This window comes from Notechis scutatus, chromosome 4 (genome assembly GCF_049901735.1).
Source record: "Notechis scutatus isolate UNSWTSFEM ecotype Mainland chromosome 4, rNotScu1.2, whole genome shotgun sequence".
NCBI classification, from domain to species: Eukaryota; Metazoa; Chordata; class Lepidosauria; order Squamata; family Elapidae; genus Notechis; species Notechis scutatus.
In genome coordinates, this window is record NC_142012.1 from 104,594,143 (window position 1) to 104,620,219 (window position 26,077).

Sequence of the window (26,077 nt, forward strand, 5' to 3'; positions counted from 1 at the left end):
CTGGATGTGACACCTGAAATCTAAAAAGATGGCAAGTTGACAATCTGAGGCTGGAAGCCATTGGTTGTTTGCTGTTTTTTTTCTTGTCTTTTCTTTTTTGCCTGTTCTGTAGAAGATGGCTGAGACAGGCTGCAACCTAATTGTCTAAACAGCTCTTGTTCTGTAATCAAATGCTGGCATTTTTTTTGTTAAGGGTTTTTTTTTTATCACTGCTGTTGAAAACAACAGCCTGAAAAATATTGTCTCTTGTTTTGGACTCAAAATCAAATTTCACCTAAGTCTAATTTCTTCTTTGGAGCAAGCAAAGAAAACTAGAAAACTATTTTCCAGGAACTGTTGAAAAATCGCTTTGTAATGAAATGGGTGGCAGATAAAATGAATAAGTACAATAAATTATAACTATTTCTTAATGTAGATCAATTTTCTTCAGTTTTCACTCTGATTTTTCTGAACAAGTGGATCACACAACCTCAAGTAGGCATGCTTAAAAAGCATCATATTTAGAACTACAGAGAGCCATCTTCATTTGGCTAAAGCTATATGTTCTAACCTCTCCAACTTTAAGCAGTGTGGACCTCAATTCCCAATTGTTTCTCTTGCTGGAAACTGTGCTCATTAATATAGCATGAACTCTGTCTTTGGAATATGATTAAAGAAAGCAATGATTGGGTTTGCTTGCTAATGCATGGGGTTAGGAAATAATCCAAGATTGTTTGGGGAAGGTAAACCATAATTTCAAACAATGGTGATTTTTCTGGAGCAATTATGGCTTACTGTGATGCACTGATAGAGACATAAGGTTGGTTAGTCATTTCTTCAATATGCTCTGCTTGTTCTCCATTTCCCTGTGAGTATTTTGTTATTCCAAATCCTAGTTTATGAGAAAAATTGAGAAAAAAGTTATCAGTTTTCTGTATGTCGTGTATCATTCACAATCTTTTCTCCTATTTTTCTTCTTAATAATGTCTGTCTATTGTTTAGCCTTTCTCCTTGATGTAAACAAACACCTTTATCCTGCTATATCCATGAACAGATGTATTATTTTCTTATTATTTTATTTATTTTGTTCAATGATAGCAAATCAGGTAGGATTTTCCTTTGTAAAAGCCATTCTTATTGTTTTTTAACAAGTCTTCTTCTGTATGATTATTTCTTTAATTAAATAATTTGTGTGGCCACAACTTGAACCCATATTGTTCTCGCACAAACAAATGATGTTGGTTAATTGTTATTATATAAATATAATGCATAGACAGATGATATATAGAAAATGGATTGGAAGTAGATAACCATGATTTTAAAACTGAAGAAACATGACTAATCTATGATCTATGATAGGCTAATGACACTACTCTATAAGTAATGTGCATGGGTAATATTGCACATGATTCATAGTACCTTTTAACCAGTCACTGTCTCTCAGCCCAACCCATCTTAGAGGGTTGTTATTGTGGGAAAGATAAAAAGAGGAAAATAATTCAAAGTTTAGTTATTTTTAAAAAATAATATAGGTAGGATACAAATTTTAAAAAATAAAAATTAAGTCAAAATACAAAATATTGAAACCTCCAGTAATAAAAGTAAAAAAAAAACATAGTGGCAAGAGAATGGGAGTAAAGTTAGATATAATAGATATATTTTAACTACACTCAGGGAGAGCTACTAGCCTAAGAATTGATGTTGAAAACTTCAAACTTCACTTCTGCATTTTAGGGTCAACCGTTAACAGGAAATGAAGAAGTGAAAAAAATCTCACATCATTTGGTGGAACAATCCTGAAGACATTGGAAATGATATTCAAATGCTGTGATTTCTCTGTATCTACAAAGATCAGAATTGTGCAATAATATTCCCTGGTACACTCTATGAAAGCAAAAGTTAGATGTTGAAGGAGCAGGATAGGAAGAGCATTGACATTAACATTTTTAAACTTTGATATTGGAGAAGACTCCATATTGTGGACAGGTAAGAGAACAAATGCATCATTGAATAATCAACCCAGAGTTCGCACAATGAAGCTCAAATTATCCTACTTTAGTTGAGATATATTAGGCCAGGGGTCTCCAACTTTGGCAACTTTAAGCCTGGAGGACTTCAACTCCTAGAATTCCTCAGCCAGCAAAGCTGTGTTAGGCAAACACCTAGCTTTCTGGAGAATTTAAAACAACTTTATTGTCATTTTGAATGTACACTAATTGGCACACATTAAAATGAAGTTTCGTTACCTATAGCTCTTAAAGGTTCTCCACATCTAATATACATTACATAAACAAGGTCTAGAGAAGGCTGTAATGGGAAAGTACAAGGGAAGAGAGGAAGAGGATGACTCAGTAGCTGTGGCCATGGCTATATCCTTGGAAGAACTAAAAGACTCACTTAGGACAAATGATCATGGAGAAAAATCTATTTAGGAATTGCTAAGGGTCAACAACAACTTTATGGCCCATTATCAATCCATCATGAGATAAAATAAGAGTCACTGTATCCTACAGATATTAACATCTATACATCACTCTTTAAAAATATAAGCCTTGGAAATCACTGTAAAAAAAACCTTATCCAGGCTCCAAATAAAGATACTTTATTTCATGTTTCCATTTTTATATTCATATATTTTATAAGGCTTGCAGCATCAGATATTAATGCTAACCACCTCCTTTGGTGACTTGCAGGATCAGCAAAAATACACTAGCCCTGTATTTTAAAAATGATTAATTTAAATTCCAAGCTTGTGCACCTGTTTCAGAGAACTAAGTAGGCCACTGACAAGCATGTTTAACATGTCAGCGTCTAGTTCAATGAACGCAGGTATGAAGTACAGAAATAAATTTTGTCATTTGGAGTTATTTAAAAAACAATAAAAAGAGGAATAAGAGGATTTGACAACTACTTTCTCTCATTCGGAGGCAGCTTGTATCATCACTCTATAACTTTTTCTGGCAGAATAAAACAAAAGAGTCCTATTTGAAGTCCTTATTATTTGTAACATACTTGCCTTAATGCATTTAAAATACATTCGCCTCATTTGGTACAATTAAGTGAAGAGGCTATTATTTGGAATAGAAAACCTCACATAACAACTGTCTAATTATACATTTTAATTACCATTAAACTACATTTAAAGCTGTTGATATCCCTTTAATCTCTCTTTTCATATTTTGGGCCACCTGTTCAGCTGAATCTATTTTACTTTGGGTGATTAATAAAAATTAACAGAGAGATGGTCATTGTTAAAGTTACTTACATTATCAGTTCAGCCAATAGCTACCACTGTTCTCTACATACTGTGCAATGAATATACTTTTAGCTGGAGTTCTCCTGGCCTAAGGAGATCATTACTAAATATTGATCTATGCTGTTTTTTGTAGCATATCGAAATCTCCTTTGCATGGAGAAGCAAAAATAGGAAATACATTGAATTTTGGAAAAGAACAAACAAAACAGGACAGAAACGGTTTGAAAATTTGATCAACTTGTTCATTATTATGCCAGAATAGAAACTACAGAATACTTATATAAATAAAACCATTGTTGTCAGGATTTCATATGTGTAAAAGCAGGTCTTTGGGGCAAAAATCAATACCCCGAAGCAGAAGAAAAACCAAGAGATCATGATATCCAGCTGATCTGCCTTGCTCCATTTAGAAGTGAAATATTCCATACTAAATGGAATCCAGATCCATCTAAAGAGATGAAATATCTCCCTAACAATGTAGTCTAAGCTATGCCCTTCTGAGAATACACATCAGTTATGTTCACACACGACAGATTCCAGAAAATGAACACAATGTTGAAATGTGCAGTCATTTCACTCTCGCTTGACTGCTTCTGCTAACTTCACTTAAAAGAAAATATCTTGAACTCTCCAAACTTTGGTCTGATTACATGTCAGAGTTATTGCTTTGTCTGGGAGCAACAAGGCAGGAACCCTGATCCAGATGTTAGGGGAAAATAATATCCTAGCTGAAAGTTAATGGCAGGTGTGACCACACTTAACACTTCTATGTTAAAGTTCTAAAGCTCCAAGATAACTTTTATTTCAACTTTGTTTATAAAAAGTAAAAAAGAAGTGGATCTTAGTAGTGTATATGAAATGGTTGTTAGCGTGCTGGTGCTCCTCTGAGTTTATATCATTGTCAATGAGTTGTGGCATCTCATTGAATCCAGTTAGAATTCAGATTTCAAACACACAGGCAGGAGGATTAATGTGAGCATTTCACCAAGAGCATTCATGTTCAAACTGCTTTATTAAATCTTGGAAACATTTTATTACAGCTAGGTTGCTACATGTTGCTGCCAAATCATAGGTATATAGAAATATCTTATCTGGTATAACTGGGAAATTTTGTTTGATTACACAGATATTGAGTGTTAGGGACCATAGTTGGATAGTACACCTATATTATTATTATTATTATTATTATTATTATTATTATTATTATTATTATTATTATTATTATTATTATTATTATTATTATACCAGATAAAGCTCTGTGTAATTACATAGTGACACTTGAATTGTTCAGGACCCACTTCTAACATTTTAAGGGGAAAAAAGTGCCCAATTAAGCAATCTAAATGTGGTTTGTTAAATGACAATAGAAGTTTCAAAAAGGATGGAGGAATTTTAAGAAGAAGGTTTAATGAAAAAAGGCTTATTTTTCCCCATTTCAAGAGAGTAAATAGTGCCACATAGGAAATATACTAGGATATGGATATATGGGTTGGGTTGGAAAACAATCATTGACATGTCAGTTGTTACCCAAGATAATGTCAGAACTGCCATCATATGCTTGAACTTTGCCTTCACTAATGCCATAATCTGTGGGGGGGAGGGAAATGGATGGAAAAGGGTTGAATGATTAGGTGTACTCCCTTCTTTCAGCTCAAATAAGTCTTTGTCTTACATTTATGTCATGGATGAGAAATATTACAAAGTGCACTTTAGCTTTTATAAGGTTCTTTGAATATTTTGGATCAAATGCAACCTTTTGCAAATATCATGGAAAAAATGGATTCTAGATTAAAGCATATGCAATAAAAACTTAATTTAATAGGCCTTGGTGTAGTAGATTTCCTATGGTATTTAATGGACACCATCTGCTAGACTTGACATTTGCTTGAATTTTAGGCAATAACAACTTTTACTTAAACAATAGGCAATAACAGCTTTCACTTAATGTAGCTTGGAATGGTGAGAATATCTACAAAACAGCAGCCCAACTCAGATGCAACTCTTTACACATCTGCAAGTTAAGTTTCATGTGAGGCTTCATTACTTAGAAGTATGGTTCCATTTTTAACAGCTCCGGCTGCACATCAATTGTGGATACAATTATTTCTCCACTTTCTTCCATGATCCCCAGTACAGTATTAGGAGGCACAAGTCCAAGAGTGTTTAAAAGATATTTGGTTTCATCAGACACTTCCCATCCTTATTAGTCCAGAGCCTTACTTTAATCCTAGCCATTTAGAGTCTTGGGTTCAAAGAAAATGAAGATCAGTTTCATAATATCATATATTAATTTGTTGTGTAATCCATTGGATCTCAACTTTTTCTTCACCCCCTTTAAATATCTTTTGTGGTCACAGATCATGGCCATGGACCCCCAATACTTAACTCAATATTTAAATCATAACATTTCTTCAAGCCTTCATGGAACTCCTGTGATGACATCACAGCCCTCCAAGGGTCCATGGCCACAGGTTGAGAACCACTGATATAATTAACAGTATTTCTGATTTTCAATTTTAGAACAAAAGTATGTGATTCCTCTATTGAGCATATTTAAAATTGCTTGTGACTTGGATATTATACCTTCTTCTCATCTACCAGCAGTCAATGAAATTGGCCGGACATAGTTAGATGTAATAATACAATCTAACTAATACATACTTAGATCTAATAATCAGTAGACATTCTCAAGATTTTTCTTTTATATTTTTGAAAAAGGGTAATGACCAGAAACAATGCTGAAGCTAATGTCAGTGGAATATAAAAGTTTTAAAGCTGATTGGTAGAGAATACACATTGAAAGAAACACCAATATCACTCTCTAAATAAACCTGACAGCAATAACAGTATATGGTGGGATTCTATTTTGCAATAGAAAATAGAATTTTTTTTAATGAAAATTAAGTGAAGAGAGAAATGGATCATAGCCCTTTGTGCGGTTTGTGTGGTTTTGTTTTGTTTAAAAAATTAATGTGCCACTTTTTGTTAAAAGAACTATCTAAATTATTTGCATAAAATATATCTTTAGTATATTAAAATGTACAAGTATACATTTTTAAAAATTACTCATAAGATCTCTTATAGCAATTTGATAATTATAGGATAAATCATACCAATTTCATAAAGAATAAAATTGTCAATCTTCTAACAATAATTGAAACAGAGACCCATTATATGTAACATTTTACTCAGGCTATCACTTTCTGCCAATGGTTACTTAAATCAGAAGCTGATCCCAATTACAGGTGAAACTCGAAAAATTAGAATATCGTGCAAAAGTTCATTTATGTCAGTAATGCAACTTAAAAGGTGCATTTACTACTAACTAATATATGAGATAGACTCATTACATGCAAAGCAAGATAGTTCAAGCCGTGATTTCTCGATACAGTTATGTAAAAATACCAGCATTTACATTTATACAAGAGGGAAGTGATTTCATTTTGTCATGTCTTCCCCTCCCTGTAGATTTAAAAGTCAGTTGCAAAGATACTTGCTAGAAGTAACACAAGTCTATTATTGTATTGACGCTGCAGAAGATTTGCAAGGGGTTAGAGGGGTGGGCCCCATTTTTTTCTTTGCATGTGCAAGAAATACTATTTCCATAAATGAGGCAATTTGTATATGGCAAATTCCTTGATGACGTCTTCAAGTGACCTCTAAAAAATGCTGGAAAGTTATTTCAGAACATCAAATTCTCAATAATTGATGGGAAATTTTCAATTGAAACAGAAAATGTACTCTCATCAAGTGGAAATAGAAAATGTCCATGTGGATTAGAGCATAATAAATCCTAACTGTGTTTTTCTGAGGCTGCCTATGTCCATTTTTAAGGTTTTGGGTATTTTTTTTAATGCAAGAAATTGTCCTGCTTCATAGACAAACAAACTGACAGACAAAAATTATCACAAAAGAACTCAGCTGTGACTGGGAAAGATTCCATCAATTTTTAAAACAACTGACATTACCACTAAGGTAACATATATATGGACGCATAGGGGGGATTTTTAAAAGCTGTGGAATAGCATAGATTGGTGGCCTAGGTATAAAAAAGAGTCCTTAGCACCATGTCCTAGATGTGACTCAAAAGGAAGCAGGGGAAGTACCAAAAATAGCATCCTCGAGGTCCTACTTTTCTCTAGTTCTCCAATCTGTATTGTGAGGTCCCACATTTCTAAATCCTTGACCGTGTCTGGGATTTTGAGAAGTACCTGCATCTAATCTTCTGAGCTTGCCCATATCTGGGCAGCTCTGGATCAGCCAGTACCTGATATTTGCTGCCAATACCTGGACCTCATGAAGACGTTTAGCCAATGTCTTCTATGGTGGCCTGTCACCACTAATTTCTCTCTTACTTTTACCCCACTTCCATTGTCAATGCAACTCATCTCTTTTCCTTGCAATAATAAGATATTCAGCTATCTGGCTGTTCCCATGCTTAGCAATTTGTGCCTTTGGTTTTTTCCCCCCTCTTTTACCATCTCTCTCCTCCATTCTTCTTCCTTTTCCTTCCTTCTCCTTTTCTTGGCTTTTCTATCTCAACAACTTGAGAAATGCTTCATATTATGGAAAATCATGGCGCTCTCCTCTATCCAGAGGTATGAAAAAGTATGAACATTCTTATTGGATCCATTGCTATAGAGGATAGATCCAAATGGGTCTTAGTGTATACTTGATCTAATCACCCCCAAAGTTGCTCCTCTAATGTAATTGCTCCCAGCTTTTTGGTATATCAAGTCACAACCCCCCTCCCACCCACCCCCAACCCTCCACCATCACCCAGCTGGCACACGCCCACCCTCAATTCCAACCGCGGCAATGCAAACTACCAATGCAAGGCCCGGAAAAAACCCCCAAAAGACGACTGTGACGGCTCGCTCCCCCCTCCACCACAGTAAGAGACATCATGTTCTGATCAGATCGTGAAAATCGCGAGGGGGGTGATCTAAAAAACCTACATCAAAAATCCAAGTCCCAGGCACCCTTCCGAACCATCACGACATCCTAAAATCACATCGATTCTGTTACAGAGCACCGATTGACAATATTAGCACAATTGAGAAAGTCCAGAAATATTTCACAAGAAGAGTTCTCCACTCTTCTACTCGTTGTAGAATACCTTATGCCACCAGACTTGAAATTCTAGAACTAGAAAACCTTGAATTACGCCGTCTTCGGTCTGACTTAAGCATGGTATATAAAATCATACATTGCAATGTCCTACCTGTCAATGAATACTTCAGCTTCAACCATAACAACACAAGAGCACACAATAGATACAAACTCAAAGTAAACCGCACCAAACTTGATTGCAGGAAATACGACTTCAGCAATAGAGTGGTCAATGTCTGGAATACTCTACCTGACTCTGTAGTCTCTTCCCCAAACCCCAAAAACTTTAACCTTAGACTGTCTACCATTGACCTCACCCTTTCCTAAGAGGTCTGTAGGGGCGTGCATAAAGCGCACCAACGTGCCTACTGTCCCTGTCCTATTGTTTCTCTATTCTTTTATTTTTCTTATATATACCCATTTCATGTATTCACAACTATGTATATACTTATACTTATTATCTTGGAAACAATTGACAAATCAAATAAATAAATAAATAAATAAATCTCAGTTACAGAGGAAATGGCATGTTCACTTTGAAAGCCAGGACAGGAACCTATCTCTTTCTATTCATCTCCCATCATTCTGGTCTAGAAAGTTCCATTTCACTATGCAACTTGTTTTATCAGCAGATGGCACCAGTGCAGCCAAATTATGGTTTAATAGGGCTATCTGCATACTGCTAAGTTAGGCCCTGGAGCTTTAGATGCTGTTTTATTACTGATTGGTTCAATTTATATCCCTCCTTTCTATTAAAATTCTCAAAGCTGATGGGTGTAGGGACAATGATTACTGTAGAAAGCTCCATTAAGAGATTGAGACTTTACAAAGAAACCAAAGCACAAAATAAAATCTCAATCAGAAGCCAATGTGGAAAATTAATCTCTGTCAAGAAGACACTGCTTGGCTACTTATCTCACTTTTTGAAACCCCTTCTTTTCAACTAAAACATCTTTTGAAAGATCTTTTTCTAAACTAAAGCTAACTCTGCTGTACATTTGTGTACATATATGCATTTTTTGCATGCAATTGTTTCTGACTCCGAAAAACAAATCTTGTTCCATTACCTATTAATAATAAAACTCTATCAAATGAGTCATGTCCAAGACATCAACTTGTGGGGTTTTTTTTTAGATAAAAAACAACAACACAGACTTTTGAGTAAATTGTAACTTAAAAGTCTTTATTATATATGAATTTGAGACCATGCATTCTCTCATTCCTTTTGTCTCCTTCATTTTTCCCTTAAGCTGTTTCTCTTTCTGTCCACTGTAGCATCCCCTGGGACTTATGGAGACACATCAGAGCAATCAGAGCATTTTTCTTCAGAATTATTAATTGGGCTCCTACTCTATTTCCTTACTAATGCTATAAAGATGCCTATATCTTTCAGGCATCTTTGTTCTGGGCCTATCAGCTATGCATATAAGCCACCTAAATAAGTATAAATAAATTGACAATAATCAGTAATTGAATAAGACAAGATCATGTTTATAGCTTTAGAAGAGATCATGTTTACAGCTTAAGTAAACAGAAGGGTAGAAATACTGCTTACTGTTAAATGTAATAGGATAGCACAAGCAACATGAATAAAGGGGAAACTAATTTATTTATTTATCTAATTTATACAGCAGTCCTCAAATTATAACAGTTTGTTTAGTGATCACTTGAAGTTACGAGCTTTGATGGTGCAGGGGCTAGAGTGCAGTACTGCAGGCTATTTCTGCTGACTGCCAGCTGCCTGAAGTTTGGCAGCTCGAATCTCACTAGGTTCAAGGTTGACTCAGCCTTTTATCCTTCCAAGGTGAGTAAAATGAGAACCCAGATTGTTGGAGGCAAGAGGCTGACTCTGTAAACTGTTTAGAGAGGGCTGTAAAGCACTGTGAAGCGATATATAAATCTAAGTGCTATTGCTATTGCTACCAAGGTGAAAAATTTGACTGATCATCATTTTCACACAACTGTTGGATGATATGATAAAATTCAAATGCTTGGCAGCTGACTTATTTTTATGACGGTTGCAGTATTCCCGGGTCATGTGATCACTTTGTGTGTCTTTCTGCCAGGCAAAGTCAATGGGGAAGTAGCAACCATGTTACTAACTTAACAGTTGCAACGAGTTACTTAACAACTGTGGCAAAAAAAAAAAAAAAAAAACTCATGAAAACTCACTTGACAACTATCTCACTTTGCAATATAATTTTGGGCTCAATTGTGATCATACGTCGAAGACTACTTATATAGGTGCCCATCTCACAAACAAGTGACTCTGGGCCGCATACAACAATAAATATCTAAAACCATTATAAATATATACATAAAAAATAAACAAAACCATTATTAACAAGTATTAAAAACTATAAAAAGAGTTATAGAGATTATAATAATGGAGAAAAGTATATTAATAATAATGAAGATACCTTACTAGTTCACCTGGACTCCCCAGATCTGAATATTTTTTTAACTTGGCATAATTAGAAAATATATGTTAAGAACATATGCATCCCATCATCATTATAGAATATATAATACAAAGTCCATCCAGCTGGTTCATTTTTCTTTTATTTAAGAAGTTGGTAGCTTATTAAATTCAAGCAATCACAATTGTAAACAATTACTTCCTAGAATAGACAAGAATGTATTAAACAGTATTAAAGCACCACAAGCTGCTCATAAATTAAATCAGAATTAAAGAGAGAGAGAACTTGGAATATAACCATTTCTACTTTAGATTTAAAAATATGGCTTATTCTTTTTTCCCCATGCTGATGGCAAGAAACAAGTAATTGAAATTATGTATTTCATCAATACTTTTGTTAACAGAAAGCAGAAGGTTCTGCTTCATTTAATGCTCTCATCTTCAAAGATTAAATCAGACAGCTCTTTCCGTATGTTGGGCAGCCTGATTCAATGTTGCATATAAACTTGAATGTTTTAAATTTTTGATATGAAAAAAAGTAAATTAAAACCCCAAAGACATTATGAAAAAGAAAAAGAAAACTTCTGTTTATCAAGGTCAAACTAAATGATATCTTTTTTAAAGGCAAAATTTAGCAATAATATCAGAATGTAAAGATGAATTTTCTAGAACTCATTATAAATGGAAATCTGAACACAGAGAATCAGGATATTGTGAGTGAATGGAATGCAAAAATGTTTTTGTCCCTAATTACATGCTTCTCTTCAATAGAAAACTACTCTGATTAAACTTTCATCAAAACATAATTCAATAAAATTATCAAAACATAATGCATGAATGAAAAGCTCATGAGAATACAAAATTTGTTCTTCACAATTCCAAACCGAAAAGTCATATTGACAGCATCACTTTCTAGAAAATCTGCATATTATGTAATATACAGCTGTCATTTTTATAACCTTCACCTGGGTAAAACAGTAATTATAAGGCAACATTTGAGCCAAGGCACCCACAACTTCTGAAGATAAATGGTGCCATTGATTGATTGCTCTCACATTAGGAAATTTTGCCTTAGTTCTAGGTTGTTTCTCATCTTGTTTAGTTTCCATCCATTGTTTCTTATCTTGCCTTTTTGGCATCATGCTTCTCATCTTGTAGGAGCCCCTCAAATACTGGGACACTGCTATCATGTCCCCACTAGTCCTTCTTTTCATTAGACTAGACATACCCGATTCCTGTCACCATTCTTCTTATGTATTAGTCTCTAGCCACCTAATCATTCCTGATGAGAAAATACCATAATGAATTTATGAAAGGAGATAGGACTAAATTGGAGGTATTGTTGCTCAGATGGCCTAAAAGGAACCACTCCAATGGGATTGCCTCCCCCTCCCAACAAGCACCGACATGGATATGCTACAGAACTCATCAATCACTGAATTCTGGCTGGTCAGGTCCAGGAGAAGAGACCTTTCTGCTATGGCTCCAGCCCTCTGGAACATCATTCCCCTCAAGATGATATATGCTTCCACTCTTGTAGTCTTCTGTGGATTGGACTGTAAAATGGGGGCATTCCCACACTGGAGATTGTTAAATGGACTGAAAGAAGATCCACCCCGTCTTAACTATTTTTGTTAATTTTAATGTCAATATTTATCATTTCTGTTTTTTAGCATGTTGCAAGTCATTATCTGATGGTGAGCATATAAATGCAATAAACAAATAAACAAACAAACAAACAAATAAATAAATAAATAAACAAACAAACAAACAAACAACCTAGGGTATCTATTTATTTATTTATTTTGTCAAACAATTATTAGGTAACAGGTATAAGTATAAACATGGTTATAAATACATGAAATGGATATGAATAATAAAAAAAAAAACAATAGGACAGGGACGGGTAGGCATGTTTTGGTGCGCTTATGCAAATCTATTTTGCTTCTTTTTCAATTAAGAAGACTCAAAAAGATTTTATTGCCAAACATGAGCAGTGAAAATCAGGGATTCCAAGTGTCACCTGAAGAACACAATGGATTACCTTTAGATGTACATAAATCACTTAAAAGTAGAAGATTAGGTCCTCATTCAACAGAGGGAAATCTACCACACTGTGGAACTAATGAAATAAGGCAGTTGTCTTGGATGGGAGGCATAAAATCAAACAATTAAGTGCAGTTTCTACTGTGATATATCTAGATACTTCTTTGGACCTGGACCTGCAGTCTGACTCTTATAAAACAGTTTTGTGGATTCTAATCAGCAATAAAGCTCCATTCTTATTATCCATTTTGCCTATTGAACCACAATTGCAGTGCATGAATTGTGATAATCTAATTAGTATTTGTCATAATGCTGGCAATTCTTTGCTTGCTTTGCAAGAGAGGGAGAAAATTTAATCTACAAAATGTAACATCAGGGTAGAAATGAGTTATTAACTGAAAACAATTGTGTGTGTGTGTGTGTGTGTGTGTGTGTGTGTGTGTATATGATGTACAGTGGTGGGATTCAAAATTTTTTACTACTGGTTCTGTGGGCATGGCTTAGTGGTCATGTGACTGGGTGGGCATGGCTGGGTGGGCATGTGAGTGGGTGGCCATGGCCAACTCAATGTCACTGTCACCCAATCACATGACACACACCCCCAGCCACATCTACCCAGGTTTTGTGGCTCCCGGTGTTTTCTGTGGGAAATCAGTCATGTGACTGTGTGGGTGTGGCCAACTTGATTGGTGTCACCCTTAGGAAATTTCTCCTTAGTCCAACTCATAATAAAATAGCAAAATAAAATAGCACTTTTCCAATATTTAGAATAGAATAGAATAGAATAGAATAGAATAGAATAGAATAGAATAGAATAGAATAGAATAGAATAGAATAACAGAGTTGGAAAGGACCTTTGAGGTCTTCTAGTCCAACCCCCTGCTTAGGCAGGAAATCCTACACTACTTCAGACAAATGGTCATCCAATCTCTTTTTTAAAACTTCCAGTGTTACAGCATTTACAACTTTTAGAGGCAAGTTGTTCCAATGATTAATTGTTCTGTCAGGAAATTTGAGGGGCTCCTACAAAAATGAGGGAGTCAATCTATTTTCCAAAGCACCAAAAGGCAAAACAAGGAACAATGGATGGAAACTAACCAAAGAGAGAAGCAACCCATGACTACGGAGAAATTTCCTAAGGTTGAGACCAATCAACCAATGGAATAGCTTGCCTTCAGAAGTTGTGGGTGCTCCATCACTAGAGGCTTTCAAAAAGAGTGAGGGAAGTACACCCCAAAAGGACAGTGCCAGGAACCACTAAAACAATGCAGAAAACTGAAAACAGCCATTCCCCTTGAAAAAAAAGTCAACCCCAAAGCAAACCAGCAGCTGAGAGGGAAACTAAAAGTAGCAGCTCAGGCTAATTGAAAGCCTTGGCATGCTGCCAAAAGCCATTAACCCTTCCAACTCTATTATTCTATGTTCTCTATGTTTTAAATTGGATGCTTTGCAGAAGCAATACAGCTGGCTGGACCACACATGCACTAAATTCAAGGCCTGTATGATCAAGCTGCAGCATTGTCCCCTCCTGTATCTTTTCCCCCAGGAAGAAACAAGAAGTAGCCAACACTGCAGCATCTACAAAAGGTCTTGGGGAACTCCAGGGAGTATCAGCTGATCACAGAAGTGTTACTTAATATTCTTTATAATGGAAGTGTTTGTAATCATGGTTAATTCCATCCCTAGATGGGTAATTGATGGGTTTCCCTGCCCTAATCCTATCAGTTTCTGTTGTTTATTGACTTGATTCAGCCTGTATCGGCTGCATTGCAGCTGTAACTGTTAAGTGGTTCTTGGCTGGCTGCCCAGACCTATTAACTGAAGCAAGAGGTGGGGGGAAACCTCTCTTGCACTTTATTTTTAACCAGTTCTCCGAACTGCATAAGCAATTAACTATAAGCAATTAACTAATGGTGAACCGGTGAGAACTGGCTGAATTCCACCTGTGTATATGTATAAGTATACAATCTCAGGTGTATATAAATACCTACATATAAGTTTGTGTGTGTGTGATTGTTTTCAGTTAATAACTCATTACTTCCTTGATGGTATATTTGTAGTTTAGATTTTATATGTATTATTTATGTTCAGAAAAATTGTAATCTGTGGCTAATATGAATGAAGTTCACTCTTCTTTCAGCAAAAGAAGTCTAAATTTCACACTGAACTGTAAATAAGAGGAAATTTGGAGTTCCCTAGGTGCTGGCATTCAGTTATCTAAACATTGTCTTAAAAATATAATGGAACTCCTTAGGTTTTTGTTGACCTAGAAATAACCCTCATTTGCATGAATATTTAATGGAATAAAAATAAAAACAATGCACACTGCTTATTTTATAACTTGGTGGCATTAACTAGGAAAAGCAAACACATGAAAATCCAGGAATTCAAAGACAGAATTAGAATTGAATATTGCATGGCCACATTAACATATTCCAGAATTTACAGCTGTAAATGTTTTATGTTGTTTTTAATTAAAATCCATTGTGGATTCATATATTGTAAAAAAAAAAAAAAGGAGAAGTACTCTTTGTAATAGACCTGTAACCATAAAGCTGTGCTACAAGGAATTTTCTATTCAGGCTCCTGTTTGTTTTTCCTTGACATCTTATTCATTTGTTCTTGTCACCACTATCTATGTTGGACTTTGTATGTTCATGTGTACAGGATTTGTGTTTCTAACGGGATAGATTAGATCCACAATCTTCTGAAGTCAAAACCAATCCATAGAAGAAGTCTGAAGTCAAAATCCATCCTTAGAAAAACAACTGTTCCACAAAACTTTTTTTTAAGTTTTATTGTTTTTTAAAGACAAACATAAACAAACACAACATAAAAACATCAAACCATCTTCCATATATGTACATACAGTGTGTCGGTTGGTTTACAAATTGTTTTGTGCTTCCACTTCGTAGTCTTCAATTAGAATTACATTGTATATGTTCTCATATTGTCAATCAAATAATCCTAAATACATTAATATCATTATTAATCAATCATTTGACTATACTATTATTCATTCATGTTTTACGAAATAATCCATATTTTACTTAATTTATTTTATGACAGTTCATATTTCCATCTCAAATCTATCCTATAATCATTTTGTAGATATAATTTAAAAAAAATCTTTATATATTCATTATGTTCTAAAAATCTACATATTTCATTACCATTTTTATTTTCTAACCATTGATAGAATAGATTCCAAATTTTATAAAATTGTTTATCTTCTTGTTCTCTGATTTCAAATGTCAATCTACTTCTTTCAGCACATTCCATTATTTTCTTAATAACTTCCTCCTGTGTTGGTATTTTCTCATTTTTCCAGTTTTTAGCAAATACGATCCTAGCCGCTGTTAATACATTTACAATCAAATGTTTCAATTCTTTACTATATGTTTCAGGTAAAATTCCCAATAAAAAATATCTCTGGTTTCAAGTCTATATGCTTTTTTGTCATTTTTTCCAACCATGTGTGGATTTTAGTCCAATATTTTTTGGCATCTGCGCACGTCCACCACATATGGTAATATGAGTATCTGTAATATAATCCACAGTATCTGATTACATTTCCAACATATTTTAGACTTGTTCTTGAACATTCTTGCTATTCTTGTTGGGAAAAAATGCCACCTGTAAAACATCTTATACAAAATTTCTTTATATGCTGTTGACATTGTCATTTTATAATTTTGAGACCATTTCTCTAAATCAATCCCACATCCAAAATTCTTCTCCCAAGCAATCATTGTTTCTTTAACTTGTTCTTTTTCTAGTTTAATTTCTAATAAATATCCATATAGTTTTTTAATCACCTTTACGTCAGTACCTGTCAAAATCTTATCTAAATCAGTCAATTTATCATAGAAACCTTCTGTTTTAGAATCTTTATCATACGTTGAATGTATTTGCACATATGAAAACCAATTCATCTTTATACCTTGTTCCTCTAGTTTTTGCATAGATTTGTTCACCCTTTTCATTCAATATTTCACCATATCTAACTGTTTGTGGAACTGTTCCATAAAACTTTTATTAAAACTTCAACAACTAGGTTTTTTTTTCTTACATAACATTTTAGTTATGAGAGAGGATCTAATCTTTCCAGAGCCTCAATTGGATAATTCCTCCAAGTTTTATGTTATGTGTTTACTCTGGGCTGTCCTATGCTATTCTCTCAGCTTTTTCTTGACTTTTCAGTAAACATTTTATAAACAGCTCTCAAGCTTCAAATCCCACAGTTCAGCCTGGTATGTTTGCAAAGCAAAATTTGTTTTTGTTTTTCTCTCTCTCTCTTACTGCTGTTATGTAATGCATACACAAGTGGTAAATTTCTAGGAAGCCTAAGTAGTATGTTGAAGTAACTTTAGAAATCCTCAAATTTAGAAATTTAAATGTGATTTATTTATGCATTTCATTATCATCATTCTTGCCATTGTCTATTCTCTGCAGGATGAAGGCATCTTCACTCTTAACTTTATGTTTATGTCCATGTTTCTCTGACATACGTTGGAGCAGGTGGCACACACTGATCAAAATCTTTTGTCTTCAGGCATAGTGGGAGGTTATTCTTGAAAATTACTCTTAGCTTGCTGAATGCAAGCTAAGCAGGTTCACATCTGCCAACCTGCACTGGACCAACATGGCGGATTATAGTTTATTCCTCCAATATGTCAATACATTTATGCATTTACATTGCCCCCCCCCCCACACACTGTTTATATTCTGTTCCAATTCTGACAGATTTTTGATACCTATTAATACCAATATGGGGATTAGAGGATTTTTCTCTAATTTTCCTTTGGGCACACAGAACTTATTAAATTTATTTATTAATAATTTTATTCTTTATTCATTTATTAAATGGTATGGCTATTCTTTTTGAAGGTATCTGTTTTGACTGGGTGAATCCTACTCATCCATCTAATGTTGTGCTATAAATGTTGTGTAGCCCTAACCAAGGACCTACCTATAGATGACATTTGTATGTTTATTGAACCACTGTGCTTTATGGACACCTAACCTTGTTAGTTTGTTGCACGGTATATTTGAAAACTAAGTTTAGGCTGAGGAAATCATGGTTAAATTAACTTGGAGTTAGCATGTTATGTTAACAACCATCATTTCAGGAGATTATTTGGAAGAATTTAGTAAAAGTTTATTATTTAAATCCACAGCATCTGAACCAAAAATGCTATACAATGATCTCCCAAAGATTGCAATGAGCTACTATAACTTCACATGTAAGATTGCATCTCACAATTTCAGAATGGATATGAAATGAACTGTGGAGAAGCGTGTCTCAAATTCTCAAAACTAAGTTCATAATAATATTAACCAAAGTAGATCAAACTGAGCTCACTTCTGTCAAAGCAGGACAACCTAAAAAAAAAACCAGAACAGAAGGACAATTCAGAAACCAGGAGCAAAGAGCGCATAAGGAAGATATCAGAACAAAAGTTGACTGAAGAAGGTAGGATTCCTATAGGACTGAATCGGGTAGAGTTCCTATAGTTTTTATGATTAGGAAAACCCAAAAGCTACTTGGATGGATGGAGTTAACAGCTCAAAGATTCATCACACTGAAGGGAAAAGTTGTCTATTTAATTCCAACAGGAACAGCTTCAAAATGAATATATTAAACTAATAGTAAATTGTAACTTCTTTATATTATTCCCCAACTTCTGTTGGATATGCAGCATGTCCTCATTATTGTTAGTTTGACATAACAATGATTGGCTGGTTCTATAATGTTGTTAGTTAAGAATAAGCTAAATTCTTTTAAATTGTGAAAAAGAAGACATGGCATAGCAAGAATGAAACATTTGAAAGAATTTTAGTAGAATGACACATTGGCAGTGTCATTCTTTGGATGTATCGGGTAGTTTAATAAAGATGATCCCAAATAAAACTAATCATGGAAAGATCTTAAACATCAAAACTAAGGTCTTCCTAATGTTCAGATACTTTGAAATGCTGTATTTCCAATGCATCTTGGAGCCATGGTGGTGCTGTGGTTAGAATGCAGTATTGCAGGCTAATTCTGCTGACTGCCAGCAGAATTCTCATCAGCTCAAGGTTGACTCAGCCTTCCATCTTTCCAAAGTCAGTAAAATGAGGCCCCAGATTGTTGGGGGCAATATGCTGACTCTGTAAACCTCTTAGAGAGGGCTATAAAGCACTATGAAATGGTATATAAATGCTATTGCTATCTTAATCTTGCTAGAGCTTTAGAAGGTAGAATCAATCCTCCTGTCTTCTATCTCTCTTTCCATCCTTAAATTTCAGCAGAAGGACAGGAAAGAAAGTGGCTGCCCCAGTTTGTAAAGCTGTCTTCCCAGGTTGTTTTCCTAGACTGCACACTGCTGAGCTCTTGACAATATATTTTAAATGGGCATTAAGTTGATCTTTGTCTACGTTTTTCTAGAACATAAATTTAAATCACATCTATTTGCCTTGGAGGGATCTGGCACTTTCTGCAAAGGGAGAAAGAGGCTGTTTTACATGGTTGAGATGTATCTAGACAGAAGTAGCATCTGGCATTTCAAGCAGTTAATGTTTACGACTGATATGGCCCTGCTTCCACTGTTACTGGCTTAAGTGTGCTTCTATTTATCATTTTGCACTGTAATTTTTTATATACATGAAAGAAAAGATTATTCCCAAGATAATGTTAGTCTCTGGTGCTTTATCTTATATATGCCCCAGCCTAAGCCCTACAGTTCTTTTAGGTGAGTTGGGATAATATGCAATAATTGCTCAATGTCACTTAATAAGTGGGGATTTGGAACTGGTTTTTCCCAGGTGTAAACAGGCATCCCTGTAGTATGGTACCTTTTTCAGACTGATAAATAGTTTGGTCATTGAGCAATATCCCCAGAATCACACTCATGTTCCAAGACAAAGTAGGTGGAAAATGCACAAAAGGATCTTGGATTAGTTAATATTATAACAGCACGCTTACAACTATGATCGGTAGCAATTTAGGAAGAAGCTCTGGAAAGTTTGCCTACACGTTTTTTAAGGCTGCATGCAATCTATATATGGTCTCAGGATTTGTACTCTTTCACTAATCCAAATTGGCACTTTGATATCAGACAGCTTATCATCATCAACCAGAGAAGCCTAAATTCTTGTCTAGCTCCTCAGAAATCAGAAAGTGTCCCCCAAAAAGCCTTTGGCAGTATTTAGCACTTATCATTCCTCTACAATCCCTTAGCGTACCACAATATAGACAGCTATTGAACAAATAGCTGACCATCTGTTCTACATTTGTATCTTGTGTGGATTACGTTATTAGACACATACATTACAGAAGAGGCATTCCATGAGATCTTGCAGTAGTACTGTACTGCACTCTAACCACTGTGCCATCTTAACACAGAACATCAACCTGTGGCAAAATATATAGCCAAATCATATAAAGCAAAACAGAGTGTAGTCTAAAATGCTGGGCAATAACTCCCCACCTATGTGATGGCGTTCAGGAAAAAACTGTCCTTGTGTCTAATTGTTCTGCACACCAGAATAACTAAACACAAGGACAGTTTTTTTCCCGAATGCCATCACTCTCCTAAACAAATAATTTCCTCAACACTGTTCAACTATTTCCAAAGTCTGCATTACTATTACTATTAATCTTCTCATCACTTTTTATCGCTCATCCCCTCCCACTTGTGACTGTATGACTGTAACTTTGTCGCTTGTATCCTTACAATTTATATTAACTGTTTCCTAGTATGATTTGATTGCTTATTGTACCCGATGACTATTATTAAGTATTGTACCTGATTATTCTTGATGAATGTATCTTTTCTTTTATGTACACTGAAAGCATTTGCACCAATCACACTTGGCCAATAAAGAATTCTATTCTATTCTAAAGCAAAACAGAGTATAGTCTAAAATGCTGCGCAATAATTCCCCACCTACAGACTTCTGGAAGCAAGCTGCATAGGCAAGCTGCTACCAACTTCCATTTGGAGGAATTTCAGGAGCTACTTCTCATATAGTTAAAACTAAATTGAAATATGCATACATTTATTTATGTTATTCTTTGCTGCGGTTTAGATGCCCCTTCCATTGCAGTGGGACAATTCAAGCCCAAAGCATGCTGCTTTTATCCCCTGCAATACATTGACTTCATATATAAAGGTACTTCATATATAAAGTAAAATATTGAGCAAAACTCACATACAGGTAGTTCTCGACTTACAACCACAATCTTTTATCCTTTAGTCGGAGCTACCGTCTCTGAATTTCTAGATGCAGTAGCTCTCTATCGCAGAGGCACAAGTCTTCTATTCCTCTCCTCAGGAGTTTCTTGTCTATGCTGGTGTATTATCTTTGTAGCCTTTGATTGCCTGACATTTCCCTGGAGGCATCTTGGGCCTGGGCCTGTTACCTCAACCACTGTGGTTAGAATTAGAGACCTAATTGCTCTGGCCAACAGCCTTGGAAAAATTCTACAGTGAACAACCTTTGAGGAGATTATCTGCATTAGCAGGCACCTCTCCCAACAACTTGCCCTCTTTGCTTGAAGCTGAGGGGCCCTTACTAGAGGGAGCCCCCTTGTGGAGTACTGTGAAGCCATTACCATGGCAACTCCACTGTGCTGCACAATAGGATCCATTTTAAGGCACGCACGCACACTTCCAAGGGGTGTTAGGAGTGTCTTACCCTGACGGTATTTTTTTTCCAGAAGGTAAGTCATCTCTCTACCACATTTAATTGAAATTGCTTGAGGCATTTCAGAGTTATGCTGGAACATACACACACACACACACACACACACATACAAACACACACACACACACACACACACGCAGATCCATTTATAGATAGATAGATGATAGATAGATAGATAGATAGATAGATAGATAGATAGATAGATAGATAGATAGATAGATAGATTTGTAAATTACTGACACCATCAGAAATAACAACTCTGTTGCTCTATCTTTGGTATAGCATTACATAAGCATATTGTCCCTTGTAGAACCTTATTTCTGCATTTGATAATGTTGTTGATATAGGTTGCTTTTTTTGGTCATACTTGAGAATAGGCCCCATTTTCCCCCAATCTGAGTCAACTGGTATGAGAAATAGATCTTGCTTCTAATGTACGTGTAAGTAAATTTATATTCATGAATGTCAAAGCAATCACAACTAGGCAGCATGCAACCTGCTATTTCTCTGCACCTGCCGAGTTATGTTTTGAGCTGTTGATAACATAGTGTAGGCTAATTATGTTTTTCTTCTCTATCCTTAACCAGCCAGTTGTGTAGATTTTCAATAGCTGAGCAATGGGGCTATTTCAACATAAATGAGTGTAAGACATTAAGGGCAGAAATTCTTCAGCAATACATAATAACCAGGTTAACAGGATTATGGTATACAAATAAAAATTACATCCATTGCTTTTCCTTGAAATGCCAGGAAGGATTATTTTCCTACCAGTACAAGCTGAAATATATTGTGTCAAAAGTAGTGCAATTGTGTCTATGGAGATTTTCAGTCATCCAGGTCATGGTTGTCCCAAATGTGCTTTTTCAAGAGGCAACTGGACTTTCTTTGTTTGCTTTGAAGATATTTTACATCTTGTCCAATCAGCTTCTTCAGAAGAAGCTTCTTGGATGAGAAGCAAAATATTTTCAAAGAAAAATAAAGTCCAGTTGCCTCTTGAAAAAGCATTTTTAGTACAATTGTGCTTCATTTCTTAGAAGTCAAAATATTCCATGTCTACTCATAAGAATGTTAACTGGCCCATATGTCGTTGTGCCTTCATTATAAACTGCATATAATCTGTTGTATATAATTTTTCTTCTACGGTTCCTTTTTTTGTTTTAAATAAATTTCTAAAAATGCAGGAGAATAGCACCAAGAACTTACATATCAGACAAATCTATTACCAACAAAGGTATTTCTGATTTAGTTTCATGTACGCAATATTTTTTTGCAGACACAACATATAGGAGTTCTTTTTGTGCCTGCATTTTTGATCCAAAAATGTAACTTGGTCCTAGTTTCAGGAAAGAAAGATCATAGATTGAATTCATTCATTCATTCATAATATTTACATAGGCATCTATCCTGTATCAAAGTCTAGGTGATTCACAACTGAAAAATAAAACATATAATTTAACAATGTTTAAACCAGAAGATTATATTAATATTCCAATCTGTGTAAATAGAAAAATTCTGGAAAGTTAATATTCTTTTGTTGAACATCAGCATCCATTTTTAAAAGAAGGATTTTCTCTATCTTCATGCTTTCAGAAGCAATTGCTGAATTCTCAGTATATAATGTATTGAAATTGCTTATCAAATATGGCATGATTTTTCCTCCAGGCTCTGCAATTTTTTTTTGCATCACTGCGCAGTTTACATTGGTAAAGCAACTTCACTTTCATACAATCATCCAGCTTTAAACTAAGCTTTCCACTTGTTGGCAGAATCAGTAAGATATGCCAGGCAGATGATAAAGATACTCTGTTCTTCTGGTAAATCCACCCACAATAGATCCATTCTCCTTCTCTTTTGTAGGTCATCTGTCTCTATGTGAAATATGCTCAGATGTAGCCAATGAAAAATTTAATGCATCATTCAGCCTTGTGCTAAACAAGTACTGAAACAATTACCTGTCAAATCATCCTGATATGAGTTGGCCTTCTAGAAATCCTTCTGGTATCAAAATTTGCTTTCTTCTTTAACAGGTGAAGGAAAAAGAATCACAAGTTCCTCATATATTTAGTTAGCCAAGAGCAGATCCATACTTTCTGCTTGGCCCATTGCTAGTACAAGCCTCTCAATGTTCCTGAATGTAGGAATGAATGATACTATCTCCCTTCCACATCCAGCCTTTTCAAATGTACCTCTGGCCTGGGTTTTCCAGCTTGCATTCAAAGCTTCAGTTTTCCAATTTAATCCCTCTTAAATCCATCAAAGCAAAGGATTTATTCCAGATTTTTTTTCCATTCCAGGAGCAGGGTCACCTTCAGTTGTCTGCAGTACCTATGATGCTTCTTGATCCCTGCCCTATGCAGCTGTTTGTCCTCAATTGCTGAGTGGCTATGTTCTCTGCTGATTGGCAGTTGCTATTTGTTTTATGGTCTTGCTATTGATCCAGCAAGGGCCCACTAGTCAATGAACTCTCCTTGGTCCTAGAAGTTCATGCTCCATTCAACCTTTGCATCTTCTAGTCCAGGGGTCCTCAGCCCCTGATTCATGGACCGGCACCGGGCCGTGGCATGCCAAAAACAAGCAAAGTCCTATCCACAGGATGTAGGCAGCATGCAAAACCATATCCCCTCCAGTTCTCAGAAAAACCTCTCTCCACGGAACCAATCCCTGGTGTCCAAAGGTTGTGGGGGGGGGGTGCTGTTCTAGTGAGCACCTTTCAGTTTCTACCAAGGGCAGATGAGGCTTGCTCCCCTTCTTTTTCCTTTCTCTGCCCACAGTACTGCAAAGCTTTTTGTTCTGTTAGCTTGCAAGTAGTAATACTGCAATTTTGTTCTTTCTTGCTTTAAAACGGCTGTAAAGTTTCCCAGGATGTTTAAATGAACATCAGAATGATCCTTTCCTAAACCTGTTGGCATTTATTTTTCAAATGCATATGATACTCACTAACAAACAGCTCTAGGCAGCCAACAAATATAAAAACCTTAACACTTCACAGTCTGTTTATTTAAACTTTAATAAAACTCAGTTTTTTTTAAAAAAAAATATCTATATATTTAAAGGGCTTGAGTAATATATAAACAGAGAGAGACGGAGGGAGAGATAGAGGGAGAGGGAGAGGGAGGGGGAGAAAAAGAGGGAGAGGGAGGGAGAGGGAAGGAAAAGGGAAGGGAGGGGAAGAGGGAAGGGAAACAGAGAAAAGGCAGAGGGAGGGGAGGGGAGAGAAAGAGGGAGAGGACGGAGGGAAAGGGAGAGAGAGGAGAAGGGGGAAAGGGAGAGGAGAGGGAGAGGGAAAGGGAGAGGGAGAAGGAGAGGTAGGGGGAGGGAAAGGAGAAGGAGAGGGAGAAGGAGAGGGAGAAGGAGGGAGAGGGGAGGGGGAGAGGGAGAGGGAAAGGGAGAGGGAGAGAGCTTTTTATTTCTCCTATACTGTTTAACAGCACATCAGTTTATTCCAGTATTTCATTCTTTTCTCTGTTCTGGAGATGTTGTCTCAGAATGCTCGTTGTTTTTTTTACTGGTATGTAAGCCCAATAACTCACACCAAATACATGGAACAACAAAAAATAGAAATTTATTTGCAAATAAAAAAGTAACCCGGAAGCAAGGTCCAAATGGGCACACTCCAGCTTGGAGTGGACCTCCTATTATTCCATTTTTAAAAGCAGACATTGCTATGAACTAAACCTGGAAACATACATCATTATAAACCAATCATTAAAAGCAACATCATACATCTTCAATAGCCACAGTGAGGCAGCTCAGCTAATGGTTAGAAGATGGGCTAAGATTTTTACCTCATCACTCACATTCCTCTTTTACTAAAATCAATCCTAAGGAACTTGGTACCGGCATCTTCCCATCGCTTTAATGGTCAGGCATTCCTGAACAAGAGGCAGATAGACTTGTTCAAGTTGATATCATCCCTGGTTAATAAAGCAGTTCAACTCTATGTGAATAAATACAAAGCACTATAGCTTTTTTCTATGTAGTAAAAAAATAATAATTTAATAATTAATTAAAAGACATTAAAATGGGCTGTCCCGACTCCCGACAGAGAGATTCTGGTACCAAAAGTGCTGAGTAATTTATACTACTAGCTATCTTTTTAGGAGAGTTTAAAGAAGACTATCGTGAAAATCTTTCTCTGAAGATATAACATCTTTAATGTCTCTCCCATTGAGGGAAGAAGATTTGATGATGATTGCTGCCAGATTTTTCCTTTTTTAAAATGTTTTAGCTGGTTTGGTTTTATAGATTTTTAAATGATTTTTATAGGACTTTTAATTTTCGATTGGGAGCTGGCCAGAATTTGTTGAAAGATGGGCCCCTATTAAATGGTATGAATGAATACATAAATAATTCAGGATTAAAATCATTGGTAGATAGTCTACTTCCTTTCAAATATATCATAAAAGGGATATCTCAATCTGTTCCACATTGTAGGGTCATGGATAAATTCTTCATGATCCTAAAATCTCTGATTCTCTGATTCTCAGTCATCCAGGTTATGATTGTCCTGAAGGTGCTTTTTCAAGAGGCAGCTGGACTTTCTTGTTCTTTCTTTGAAGACGTTTCACTTCTCA